This window comes from Palaemon carinicauda, chromosome 32, assembly GCF_036898095.1.
Source record: "Palaemon carinicauda isolate YSFRI2023 chromosome 32, ASM3689809v2, whole genome shotgun sequence".
Taxonomy (NCBI): Eukaryota; Metazoa; Arthropoda; class Malacostraca; order Decapoda; family Palaemonidae; genus Palaemon; species Palaemon carinicauda.
Genome location: NC_090756.1, coordinates 10,337,203 through 10,349,931, shown reverse-complemented (window position 1 = coordinate 10,349,931; position 12,729 = coordinate 10,337,203). Strand labels below are relative to the sequence as shown.

At 34.4% G+C, this 12,729-nt stretch overlaps 1 pseudogene; it reads left to right on the top strand.

Moving 5' to 3' along the window:
* LOC137625264 (putative neural-cadherin 2) overlaps window positions 1–12,729 on the top strand; it is an 80,039-nt pseudogene that overhangs the window by 54,526 nt on the left and 12,784 nt on the right.

Here is a 12,729-nt window from a genome sequence, read left to right as displayed (position 1 = left end):
AAGAGCGAAAGAGAATTGGCAAAGATGTTGAGAAGGGAAACTAACAATTGTGTGTGTGTGTGTGTGTGTGAGAGAGAGAGAGAGAGAGAGAGATATTGTCTATAGGCAAGGATCTTGTAGAGGAAAAGTGATAATCGAGAGAGAGAGAGAAAAATGTACTATATCAGCCCTTGTCCCCTCCAACTAATTCTATTCTTGTCTCCCTCCAGATGTGGGGAAGGTCGAGTCTTATCAGCGAGTCGGAACATCTGTGAAGACGAGAACGAGTGTGTTTGGGAGCCTTGCCTCAATGGGGGCACTTGCTTCAATAAACAATCAAGTTAGTATTAAATGATGTTATTATTATTATTATTATTTTTTTTTCTTTGTTTTTGTTTAATGGGGATGTGTAATATATATATATATATATATATATATATATATATATATATATATATATTTATATATAATATATTTTTGATATATGTATATATATATATATATATATATATATATATATATATATATATATATATATATATATATATTATATATATATATTTATTTATATATATACCTTATTATTATTATTATTATTATTATTATTATTATTATTATTATCAATCCTTGTTGGAAAAGCAGGATCCTGTATGCCCAAGGGCTCCAAAAGGGGAAAATAGCCTGGTGAGGAAAATAAACAAGAAAATGCTTAATACGAGAGAAATAATGAACAATTAAAATACCATATTTTATTAACAGTAACAACATTAAAATAGATCTTTCATAGATTATCTATAAATAGACTTATATCATCTGTTCAACATAAAGACATTCTCTGGAAGTGCGAACTTTGGAAGTACTTCAGATTCAAGCTTAATGTGTTCTTCAAAAGGGGTTGAGGAATAAAAAAGGTTTATTGGAGGAAAAAGGAACATCAGTTGGGGTTGGTAATATTAGACTGAGGTTCTATAATTTTCTGTGTGTTTTTGTTAAGGTAAAATTTTAGGGAAATTTATTTCATGGGTCTTTTAACGTTGATTTGGAAGGGAGGCCGTGTGAATTTAGTATGGATGCATCATATTTTGGGGCTTTTCAGTATTTTTGCATCTTATTTTTGTGCTTTTTCAGTTTTGTTGCATCATATTTTTGGACTTTTCAGTATTTTTGCATCTTAATTTGGGCTTTTTTAGTTTTGTTGCATCTTATTTTGGGTGTTTTCAATATTCATTCATCTTGTTTTGGGCTTTTTTCAATATTGTTGTATCTTATTTTGGGCCTTTTCAGTATTTTTGCATCATATTTTTGTTTTACTATTAATGGATCTTATTTTAGGCTTTTTCAGTATTGTTGCATCTTAATTTGGTCCTTTTCAGTTTTTTTGCATCTTATTTTTGGGCTTTTCCATTATTGTTTTATCTTATTTGGGTCTTTCTCAGTATTGTTGCATCTTATTTTTTTTTTCATTATTGTTGCATCTTATTTTGGGTTTTTCATTATTATCGCATCTTAATGCATTTTATTTTGTGCTTTCTCAGTATTTTTGCATCTTATTTTGGCCTTTTTCATTATTGTTGTATCTTATTTGGGCCTTTTCATTATTGTTGCATCTTATTTTGGGCTTTTTCATTATTGTTGTATCTTATTTTGGGCTTTTTCATTATTATTGCATCTTATTTTGGGCTTTTTCATTAATATTGCATCTTATTTTGGGCTTTTTCATTATTATTGCATTTTACTTTGTGTTTTTCATCATTATTACTTCTTATTTTGGGCTTTTTCATTATTATTGCATATTAAGGGAACATCAATGGATTTTGTTAACTATGTATCAATAGAAATAAGGGGAAAAAATTTGCCTTTTCCCAATTATGGAATCAAATCAAGTTAGCAAAAATCTATTATGTATTGTCCGTGTAGCCAAGCACGGGCTCTTGCAATTATGCAGCGTATAGTAAAAAAAAAAAAAAATTTCAATAGGTTGAATCTCATCATCTGGTTTTCACTATAAAAAAAATTGTTTTCCTCCAACAGCTGGTTATGTATGCGCATGTCCGAGTGGGTTCAACGGTCAGCACTGCCATCTACCGGATGCTGCGGACACTTCTTTGAAACTTTCTCTGGGGGCACTTGTAGCTATTGTAGTTTGGTGCTCCTTCTTATTATGTAAGTTCATGTTTGTTTTTATTGCATTTTCTATAATTGTTGAGATTCATTTCGTACCTTTTCTCAAGTAAATACGTAGACCATCTAATTAAGAAGCCAAGGTCATTTTATTAAGAATTCTTATTATTACAATTCACGTTTTCTTAAACAACAAGTACTATAGAAAACGAATTACGATCAACAATTGTAAGGGTAACTTAAGTAATATTTCTTCCCGTTTTCCTTTCATCAGTGCTCATCTGTGCATTCCTCCTACATCAACATCACCGAAGGTCTGCCTTATGCCGAGGTATGGCTGATATAAAGGAAAATATGGTCAATTGCAGAGAGCAATCGTCGTCACCATGTAGTCATACGCCGAACCTCCTGGAACTAAAACTTTTAAAACCCCCTAAAGCCAATGGTCAGCCCGCGTGGAATAAGAACCCAAATATTGCTGGTAAGTGACCCATTTTCTTTAGATTCCCCTTTTCTATAAATTCCCATTTTCTTTTTTTTCCTGCGTATGGCACTAATGTTTCTTTTTACTAGGTTTAATTGGATTTATTTGGTATATTTTGGAGGCCCTTTTATTCTTCTTCGATTGGTCTATCAGGCAGTTGAAGTTTGGATTGTTTTTGACCAACTAGTTCCATGTCTTAACTTTAGAAATATTGCTTGTTTTTTTGCTTCCTCTGTAATTTCATAGTTTTCACACTGGCTCGAAATTCTGATTCTCAGTATGTTAGGTCGTGTTTCCATGATGTGTTAGGGATTTTTTGATAGCTCCAAATGTCTTAAAAACTTATCGTCGATTTCATCATCAGCCGTTACTAGTCTTCCGCAGAACAAAGGTCTCAGACATGTCCATCCTCTTGCGTCTGTATTCTTTCTATGGCAGTATATAACCGTTAATTATCTTAGCTCATTAATGCATCGTCTTCTCGTCCTTCCCCTGCTTCTTTTGTAATCTCTAGGGACCGATACTGCTATTCTTGATGTCCATCTATTATCTGTCATTCTCACTATATGTCCTGCCCATGTCCATTTCTTTTATTTTACAAGTTGTTAGTTTGTTTTTGTATACATGTTTCTCTTTTTTCTGTCTCTTTGTGTTATTCCCATCATTATACTTTCCATAGCTCTTGGAATTGTAACTAGCTTATATTCTAAGGCTTTCGTAAGGCTCAAAGTTTGTGATCCGTAAGTTAATACTGGTAGGACCATCTGATTAAATACTTTTCTTGGAGAAAGTGGCATTTTGATTTTCATAATCTCATTTTGTTTACCAAAAGCTGTCCAATCCAAGCTTATCCTTCTTTCAATTTCTGTCTTGGTGTGTGATATTTGTATGTTATGCATTGTATTATATTCCATTTCCATTTTCCTTTCATATATCATCACTACAAAGTTATTTTTCAATCCTGTAATCTTATTTTTCCTTTATCGCGCAATGTGCATTCCAATACGCCTTTTGATGACGAAAATAATTGTCCCTTGTTATTGTATGTTGCCCTGAGGCATTCTAATATTCGTATTTTGGGGGAATTTTCAACTATTTTCATCTGCCTTGTTCCCCAAAGTCCCTATCAACATTGTTCAATTCGTTTGCCTTTTCTCAATTATTTGGTTTTTGGGAAATATATGTTTTTGAACAGGGAATTCAGAGATTGTAGGTATAACGCATCCGTGTAATTCTTAGCGTAGTAAACATAGGTAGGGTTCTTCCTTTCAGACATTGCGTGTTAAATCAACTCTATTAGTTCCTTTCCAGTCAGTTGAGAGTGTTGAATATTTTTTTATAGTTAGAACCTTCACCATGCAAAATTTCCTGTCTGATGGAAGCCTATAACGCAGGGTTGAGACAGTTTTGTGTATAAACCTAGTATTGAGCCCCCTCAGAAGTAAGGATCTGCCCTACTTCCTTGAATAGCTCCATCATAGAGAGGATCCATTTTAATACAATCCCTAAAGACAATAAAATATCAGGTACAGTCAACCATATTGACATATCTCAATTTCCTCTCAGAAGCAAACATTAAAGGTAGTATCATATTGTATTTTTTTTCTTTAAATCTTATCTTTCTCCTTGAGATTCTAATCCTCCTCTCTCTCATCAAGTCTCTCTCATTTACCTTCTTTAGGTGTCAATATTGTGTGTGTTCTCTTCCTTCTACCTCTTCCTCCTGTGGCATATAGCCCCTAATCTCTCAAAAAAGGCTCACTCATGCAAAGAAATCTTTATCTTCAATATTCTCTAATCATGGCCATGATGGTACTGGGTATTTAGCTTGCGACATTTCAATTTCATTCTTCATTTTTATGTCGTATTTGGCAAAGACGAGACTGGACAGTGAAACATCAGACCAGCACCATATTATTCAAGAGTGAACATGATCACGACCGTAAGGGCTGCATCTCATTCATCAACTTGCTGGTTTCAGTCCTTATAGTCATGTTCATGATCATTCATGGGTGTTATGGTGCATCTTATTACTCACGCAATATTACCAGTCTTTGCTCTGCTAATTATAACTTTAAAATGCTGAATGGAAATACGAAACTAAACAAGTAGAATTCTAAATCATTCTGGCTTTGATTTTAGATGTATTGAAGACGAAATTCAGAGAAGCCAAACAATATATCAATCAAAAATTAACAGAATAATCGAGTACATTTTTAATTTGCATGTTTTAATATGTTAATGTCTCTACACTCCTTTTGGGAGTTAGAGACGTTTACTAAAAGATGACAAAAATTGAATCAATGTAATGTTGAACAATGATGGAAAATGTATGCATTCATATACACATTGAAAAGTAAAGTCAATAGTGTCTGATCAAAAATTTAATACATTTAATATTATATGTTTTTCATAAATTTTTCTATTTTCAATTTTACTTATCAGAAATATAAAGGAAAAAGGTGATGAAAAATATAACATACTAAATTACTCAAAATTAACAGGAATAGAATTATCAGAATTAAAATCATTTTGATAATAAATGAAATACAAACTTCACCAAGAATTAAAAATATACTGCTGAATGGTATATTGAAGAGCTAGGATGACCAGCATAGAGATGTGAGCAGCTCAAGTGGACTCCGTGGAGCCAGACCGTGGCACTTTGGCGCAAAAGAGGCAGCACCGCCGGGTCTGGTAGGAGGGGGCATGAGACCTGGGGCCTCTTCGCTCCTCTTGGAGCTGGATACAGCCATGGATTGGTGGCTGAGGAGTGAGGTGATGCGCAGTTAGGGAAAGGAACCAGAGGGTGCCCTGTTTACATCTGAATGTTGTGTGGTGGTGAAGTCAGGCCTCATAAGAGTCACGGGTCACTACTGACGCTAGGCATGGGGATGGACCGCTGGCATATTAAGAAAAGAGCAATAGTTGCAAGTGTAATACTTCATTACTCCAGCCACATCTTCCTTCTGCGGCATCTATGCAATATCTCGCTCGATCACACAAACTCATAAACACACGGGAAAGTCTGTTTTCAACATTGCCTTACCATAGCCAAGAAGTTATTGAATAACGGTTGTTTTGTATTGTAATTTGTAATCAGTATTTTCATGCAGCAGTTAGTAGAGAGGAAACAGGATTGTGGGACATGAGTCTTTGGATGATCAACATGTGTATCCCCAGAATAAACAGGATTAGGATTGTTAGGTCTGAAACCAGCATAAGTAATGAGATGCAGCTTTGATAATCCTGATCCTGTTTATGATGGATAGTGTTGACAAACTAATCACTCATGTTCTTTAGCCTGTCTTACCCCTGCCAATTGCAGCATGAGCATACTGACTGGAAAGAATAATACGAAATAAGGTATTTTCAATATTATAATGGTTACGGTAAGTATTAATTAAAGACAAGACTATCCTTTGTGGAATCGAGTTTGCATGTGATGGAGAGAGCTGTTGTTGTATGCCACAGGTGGATGATAAAGCTGGAGAAAATTGTATTCATTTGTAACTATTTCTTTTCTTTGCATGCCAGCTGCCTGTGTCCTTGTCTGGCCTCAGTAGTGATATATGGCTCATTTGAAGCGTGATTTTCATTTCCATTCCACATTCACAAGTAATCAGGAATCCTTTGATTCCTTTCTGCATCTGCGTTCTGCCTTATTTCCGAAGCTGTCGGTCTGTGGTTGGGTTCAGCTTCCTAGAGGTGCTCTGAGACCTCACGTTCCATGTCCTGTCCTGCTAAATCCGGCGGCACTGGTTCTGTAATGTTGATGTGGCATGGTGGGACTTTGTGGAATCCCCTTGAGCTGCTCATATCTTTATGATGGATGAACTGGTTCCTTAATGTCTCATTCATGTGTTGCTTTTTCTCAAATACTTGGTTTGGTATAAATCTTATTCATCATCATAATGGTTTCAGTCTGTATAATTCTAGTTCAGTTGATTTTGGGTAAGTTTGTGGTTATTTTTCCTGTCATATTTTCTTCTTTCTCTGCTAAGTACAAATTGATCTTATAGAATAAATATATGTATAGAACAAATAATATCTAATGTGATTTTGTTTATGGTGTGGCAGTATTTTAGACATATTTTTCCATGTGAGTATGTTTGTGACAGAGAGAAAAAACTGTTGAATGCCACAGGAGGAAGGGATTACCGAGTCTTTCACTTTTCATTGCTTTACTCTTTACAAGTAGACATCCTTTTGAGACTCTCATATCTCCATTTCATTGATATAGATTAGAGTTCTGATGTACTATTCATTATTGTGGGGCTGTGAATGCACCCCTTGGTTGGGGGGTTCATTTGATTCCCTAGAGACTGAAATCAGGAACTCAAATTATATTCGTGTTTGCTTCTATTCCCTAATTCTGCAATTTTGACCTTGTTAATCTGAAGTCATGTTCATGTTTGCTTCTATTCTCAAATAATGGTTATGATGGTGGGCCACCTCTAGACATATACCCAAAGCTTGGACAACCTCAAGGTTGAACTTTCGAATTTCTCTCATACATTTCAACTGCACTGGATCAGTTCCCCGAGGTTAGGGTGACCTTTGATGATTTATCAATTTCATGTTACTCTTGACTTATTGGTCCTATGTTATTTAGTACATCTAAAAAATACACATTGAAATATGGATACAATACTCACATCCTTCGCTAGATGATACCGGGCTCACATTCTTTGCTAGATGATAGAGGGTCAAGTGTTTCTTTACATTTTCTCCTATGATCCATACCAAAGATGAGAAGTCATAAGCTTGTTTCAGTTATCAAATTCTAGTCATCAGGTCCTTGGGTACATTGCTTTGTTACCAACTCATTCTTGATGGATTTTTTATTCTGAACCTCTTGATTTGTTATATTCGTTTCATATCAAGTATATGATAGTCATGTGGAGTGTTTGTTTAAATGCTAGATTGTTTCTTTTTAATGCAGTCTTCTTCACCCAGAAGAACACAATATGTCAAATTGGTTTCTTCTAAACTCTGTTCTTATTTTCTGATTCATCTCCATGTACAGTCAGTTTCATATCCAGTACAGTAAAGTTATCTATCATCCTGCAGAACACAGTATGTTAACCTGGTTTCAATTCTAATTCTTCTAACTAATGTCTTATAGTCTGTTTTATCACAATACAGCAAAGTTAACTCTCACCCAGAAAAACTCAGTATGTAAGCCGGGTTTCAATTACCATTCTTCTGCTAACTGTGGCGTTATGGTTTGTTTCAGATCAAAGTACAGTTTGTTTTATCTCCAATTCAGAAATGTTAGGTATCATCCAGCAGAATATGTAAACCTTGTTTCAGTTCCCATTCTTCTTCTAATTCTAGTCTTATTGTCAGTTTCATTTCCATCAGAACAAGGTTAGCTATCCTCCAACAGAATATAGTAAATGCACCTTGTTTCAATTCTCATACCTCTTGTAAATCTGGTTTTAGTTGCTGTTCTGCTTCTAACTCTAGTCTTATTGTCTATTTCATCTCTAAGTGACTCTGATTCATTTACATCACATTAAAATCAGCTATCACCCAGCAGAAGATAGTATGTGAACTTGGCGTCAATTCCCATTCTTTTTCTAACTCTGGTTTTATTATCTGTTTCATGTTCAAGTACAGTCTGTTTCATCTCCAGTGCAGATATGTTGGCTATCATCCAGCAGAAGATAATTAGTGAACCTTGTTTCAATGATAACCCTTGTAACTCTGGTTATTGTTTGTTTCAAATCCAAGTACAGTCTGTTTTATCTCCAATGCAGAAAGGTTAGCTATCATCCAGCAGAAAACAGTATGTGAACCTTGTTTCAGTTCCCATCTTTCTTCTAACTCTAGTCTTATTGTCTGTTTCAATCCATACCTCTTGTGCCTCTGGTTATTGTCTGTTTCATCTCCAATACAGTTTGTTTCATCCACAATGAAACAAAGTTAGCTATCACCCAACAGAGCACAATATGTGAACCTTGTTTCAATTCCCATACTTCTTTCAACTCTGGTCTTATTGTCGGTTGCATCGCCACCTACAGCAGAGTTAGCTCTCTCCCAGCAGAACTCATTATTTAAGCCTGGTTTCAATTCCCTTTGGTATTGTCTGTTTCATCTCCAATAAAGCAAAGTTAGCTTTCATCCACCAGAACACAGTATGTAAGCCTGGTTTCAGTTCCCATTATTTTTCTAACTCTCGTCCTATTATCTGTTGTTTCATCTTCAAGTTCACTGTTTTATCTCCAAATATGGCCTTATTGTCTATTGTTTCATCTTCAAGTACAGTATAAATCTCCAATAAAACAAAGTTAGATTTCATCCTCCAGAACACATCATGTGAATCTGGTTCAAATTCCCATTCTTCTTCTAATTCTGGTCTTATCTATTTCATCACTAATACAGCAAAGTTAACTAATACCCAGAAGAAAAGAGTACGTAAACCTGGTTTCAATTCCCATTATTCTTCTAAATCGGTCCTTATTGTCTGTTGTCTCAATTCAAGTAGTGTTTCATCTCCAATAGAGGAAAGTTAAGTTTCATCCAGCAGAAAAAAAGTATGTGTCCCTGGTTTCAGTTTCCAAGTTTCATTCATTCCTTAAATGTTGGTTTTATTGGTCCAAATCCATCTCTCTTCAGGTACAGCATAGTTAGGAGGTTATTATTTTTGTTCAAAATTTCTATATAAAGCATATAGGCTTACTAGGCTACTGTGATTTTTTCCTAATTCTCTTAGTATTGGTCTTTCTCATCTTCACTGGCTATTCATCTTCAAAATGTACATATTTTGATATATTCATTTCTGTTTACAAATTTCAGTCATGCTGCTTAGCAATTTAAATTCAAGTTTTTTCGCCTTTTTTTGTAATTCTACTTTCTAAAAATGGATCATGTATCAGTCCAATTCTACTTTCCATAATTCAAGTTTTTACTTTGAATATGATAATTTTTCTCTAAATTTCAGCCATGCTTCTGTTCAATTCTATACTCTAAATTTCAGCCATGCTTCTGTCCAATTCTATAAATTCATTTATTTTTTCGAAATTTCAGCCATGCTTCTGTTCAATTCTATAAATTCAATTTTTTTTCGCATTGTTTTGGAATTCTACTTTTCAAACTTTGGTCTTGTATTAGTCCTAATTCTACTTTCCAAATTCAAGTTTTTACTTTGAATATGGTAATTTTACTCTAAATTTCAGCCATGCTTCTGTTCAATTCTATACTTTACTTTTCAGTAATGGTATTTTTGCAAAATTAGAAAGTATAGGTCTCTTTCATTTTTACGATTTCTCATATATGCCAAGTAGGTTAGTTATTGATTTTCACGTTTCAGATGTTTAGTTGTTTCCCAAAATACTGCTTAGTAATTTTTTTTCTGTGTTTTGAGGTTTCTGATACTAACATAACCAAGTAGGTTATAGTAGTTATTTACCTTCATGATGTGTACCAGATTTCGATTTTATTTCCATAAATCAAAATTAATCCAGGTGTAGGCTATCATGACATTGGGTTTTTATGTTGTGCTCTTAGCCTCTCTGATTTCCAAGTCAACATCCCTTGAATTTGTTTGGTCTGGGTTTTTATGTTGTGCTCTTAGCCTCTCTGATTTCCAAGTCAACATCCCTTGAATTTGTTTGGTTGCCGTTTCAACTATCTTATGTTGTGCTCTTAGCCTTTTTATGTTGTGCTCTTAGCCTCTCTGATTTCCAAGTCAACATCCCTTGAATTTGTTTGGTCTGGGACTGCCGTTTCACTATCTTATGTTGTGCTCTTAGCCTATCTGATTTCCAAGTCAACATCCCTTGAATTTGTTTGGTCTGGACTGCCGTTTCACTATCTAGTCCTAGTAACACATCTGTGTATCAAGTGATCCTGTATTGTCTAGTTTTTGCTGACATTTTATTTTCCAAGTCTTTATTTTCCAGTTAGAGTTGTATTCTCCGAGTCTTTTCTGCCATTTTTAAGTTACAATAATCTCGTATTGATTTTTAGAGCTTAGTCTAGTCTTTGCTGCCATTTTATATAAGGGAAAGAATATACAGGAACTTACAACAGTTCCTGAAAACAGTTCCTGTAAATTGTCCAGTCTCTGTTGTTTTACGTATCTTGTTATAGTCTACTAATATATTCAACTTATGTTCCCTTTGCAAATTGAGATCACTTTGGTCATGATTTCTATCAGTAAGGGATATTACTGTTTTAACTCTCATGTTTCTCGCATTATGCAGTGTAGGGCTTGTCACTCAGGTTAGCTACATTTCTATTAGCATATGGGTCCCCAGACAAAACTTTTTAGACGTCGTTAATTCACAAGTACATAGAGGATACATGTAAACGCAGTAAACAAAATTAAATTTATTTATTTGTTATAAAATTCTACAAATAAATTCATGTCCTATCTTTAATAACAAGCAAAAAATATAAGCTTCTTTCTCTATTAACTATAGAACCATAAAATAGTAATCATGTTCTCCGGGATAAACAGTGGAAACATATTCTGCAAGATTAAGATCAGATTATTGTTGGGCACATTAATAATGTTATATTGCTCTATTTTGGCTGGTTATATCTGACGAATCTCCCTTTGTTTTCTGTTCCAATACATGTTTATCACTTGCTAGGTCTCAGCTCAATGATATTGTTTTCTATCTTGACTGGTTTCCTTTTGTTTTCTGTTGATTCCCATACATGTTTATCACTTGCTAGGTCTCAGCTCAATGATATTGTTTTCTATCTTGACTGGTTTCCTTTTGTTTTCTGTTGATTCCAATATGTTTATCACTTGCTAGGTTCAGCCCAGAGTATATCAACATGTATGATATTGTTTTCTACATGTATGATATTGTTTCTCAGCTCAACTTGAGTATATCAACATGTATGATATTGTTTTCTATCTTGACTGGTTATATATCTGCTAAATCTCCTTTTGTTTGGTTATATATCTGATAAATCTCCTTTTGTTTTCTGTTGATTCCAATACATGTTGTGCTAGAGTATTAGTGTCCTTCAAAATGTGTGATATTGTTGATATTGTTCTATCTTGGCTGGTTATATATCTGATGAATCTCCGATTTTGTTTTCTTCAAAATGTGTGATATTGTTGATATTGTTCTATCTTGGCTGGTTATATATCTGATGAATCTCCTTTTGTTTTCTGTTGTTTCCAATACATGTTTATCACTTGCTAGGTCTCAGCTCAACTTGAGTATAACATGTATGATATTGTTTTCTATCTTGACTGGTTATATATCTGATGAATCTCCTTTTGTTTTCTGTTGATTCCAATACATGTTTATCACTTGCTAGGTCTCAGCTCAACATGTATGATATTATTTTCTATCTTGATCAATCTACATTTGTTTTTTGTTGAATCCAATACATGTAGATTGCTAGGTCTCAGCTCAACTTGAGTATATCAGCATGTATGATATTGTTTTCTGTTTTTTGTTGAATCCAATACATGTGATTGCTAGGTCTCAGCTCAACTTGAGTATATCAGCATGTATGATATTGTTTTCTATCTTGACTGGTTATAATATCCGATGAATCTCCTTTGGTTTTCTGTTGATTCCAATACATGTTGTGCTAGAGTATTAGTGTCCTTCAAAATGTCTGATATTGTTCTAATCATACATGTTGTGCTAGAGTATTGGTGTCCTTCAAAATGTCTGATATTGTTCTATCTTGGTTGGTTTAAAGATCTGATGAATCTCCTTCTGTTTTCTGTTGATTCTAATACATATTTAGCACTTGCTAGGTGGCAATTGGGATATTAGCTCAGTATTGGTGTGAAATGTTCAGCCCTTGCTAGCTTCTACATCATATTGCATCTCCTCTAACGAAGTAATTTATCGGGATATCAGCTCAGTATTGGTGAGAAATGTTCAGCCCTTGCTAGCTTCTACATCATATTGCATCTCCTCTAACGAAGTAATTTATCGGATGATAATTCTCATTATGTTCAGCGACTTGGTAGCATTCTCATCTCAGCTTTTGATTTACATTGTGTTCAGCACTTAGTAGCTTCTCAGCATCTCAGCGTATTGGATCAGTAGCTTCTCAGCTTCTCATCTCAGCGTATTGGATCAGTAGCTTCTCTTCTCATCTCAGCGTATTGGATCTCTTTACCTTAGTTAATTTATCTGTTGAATCTCATTCTG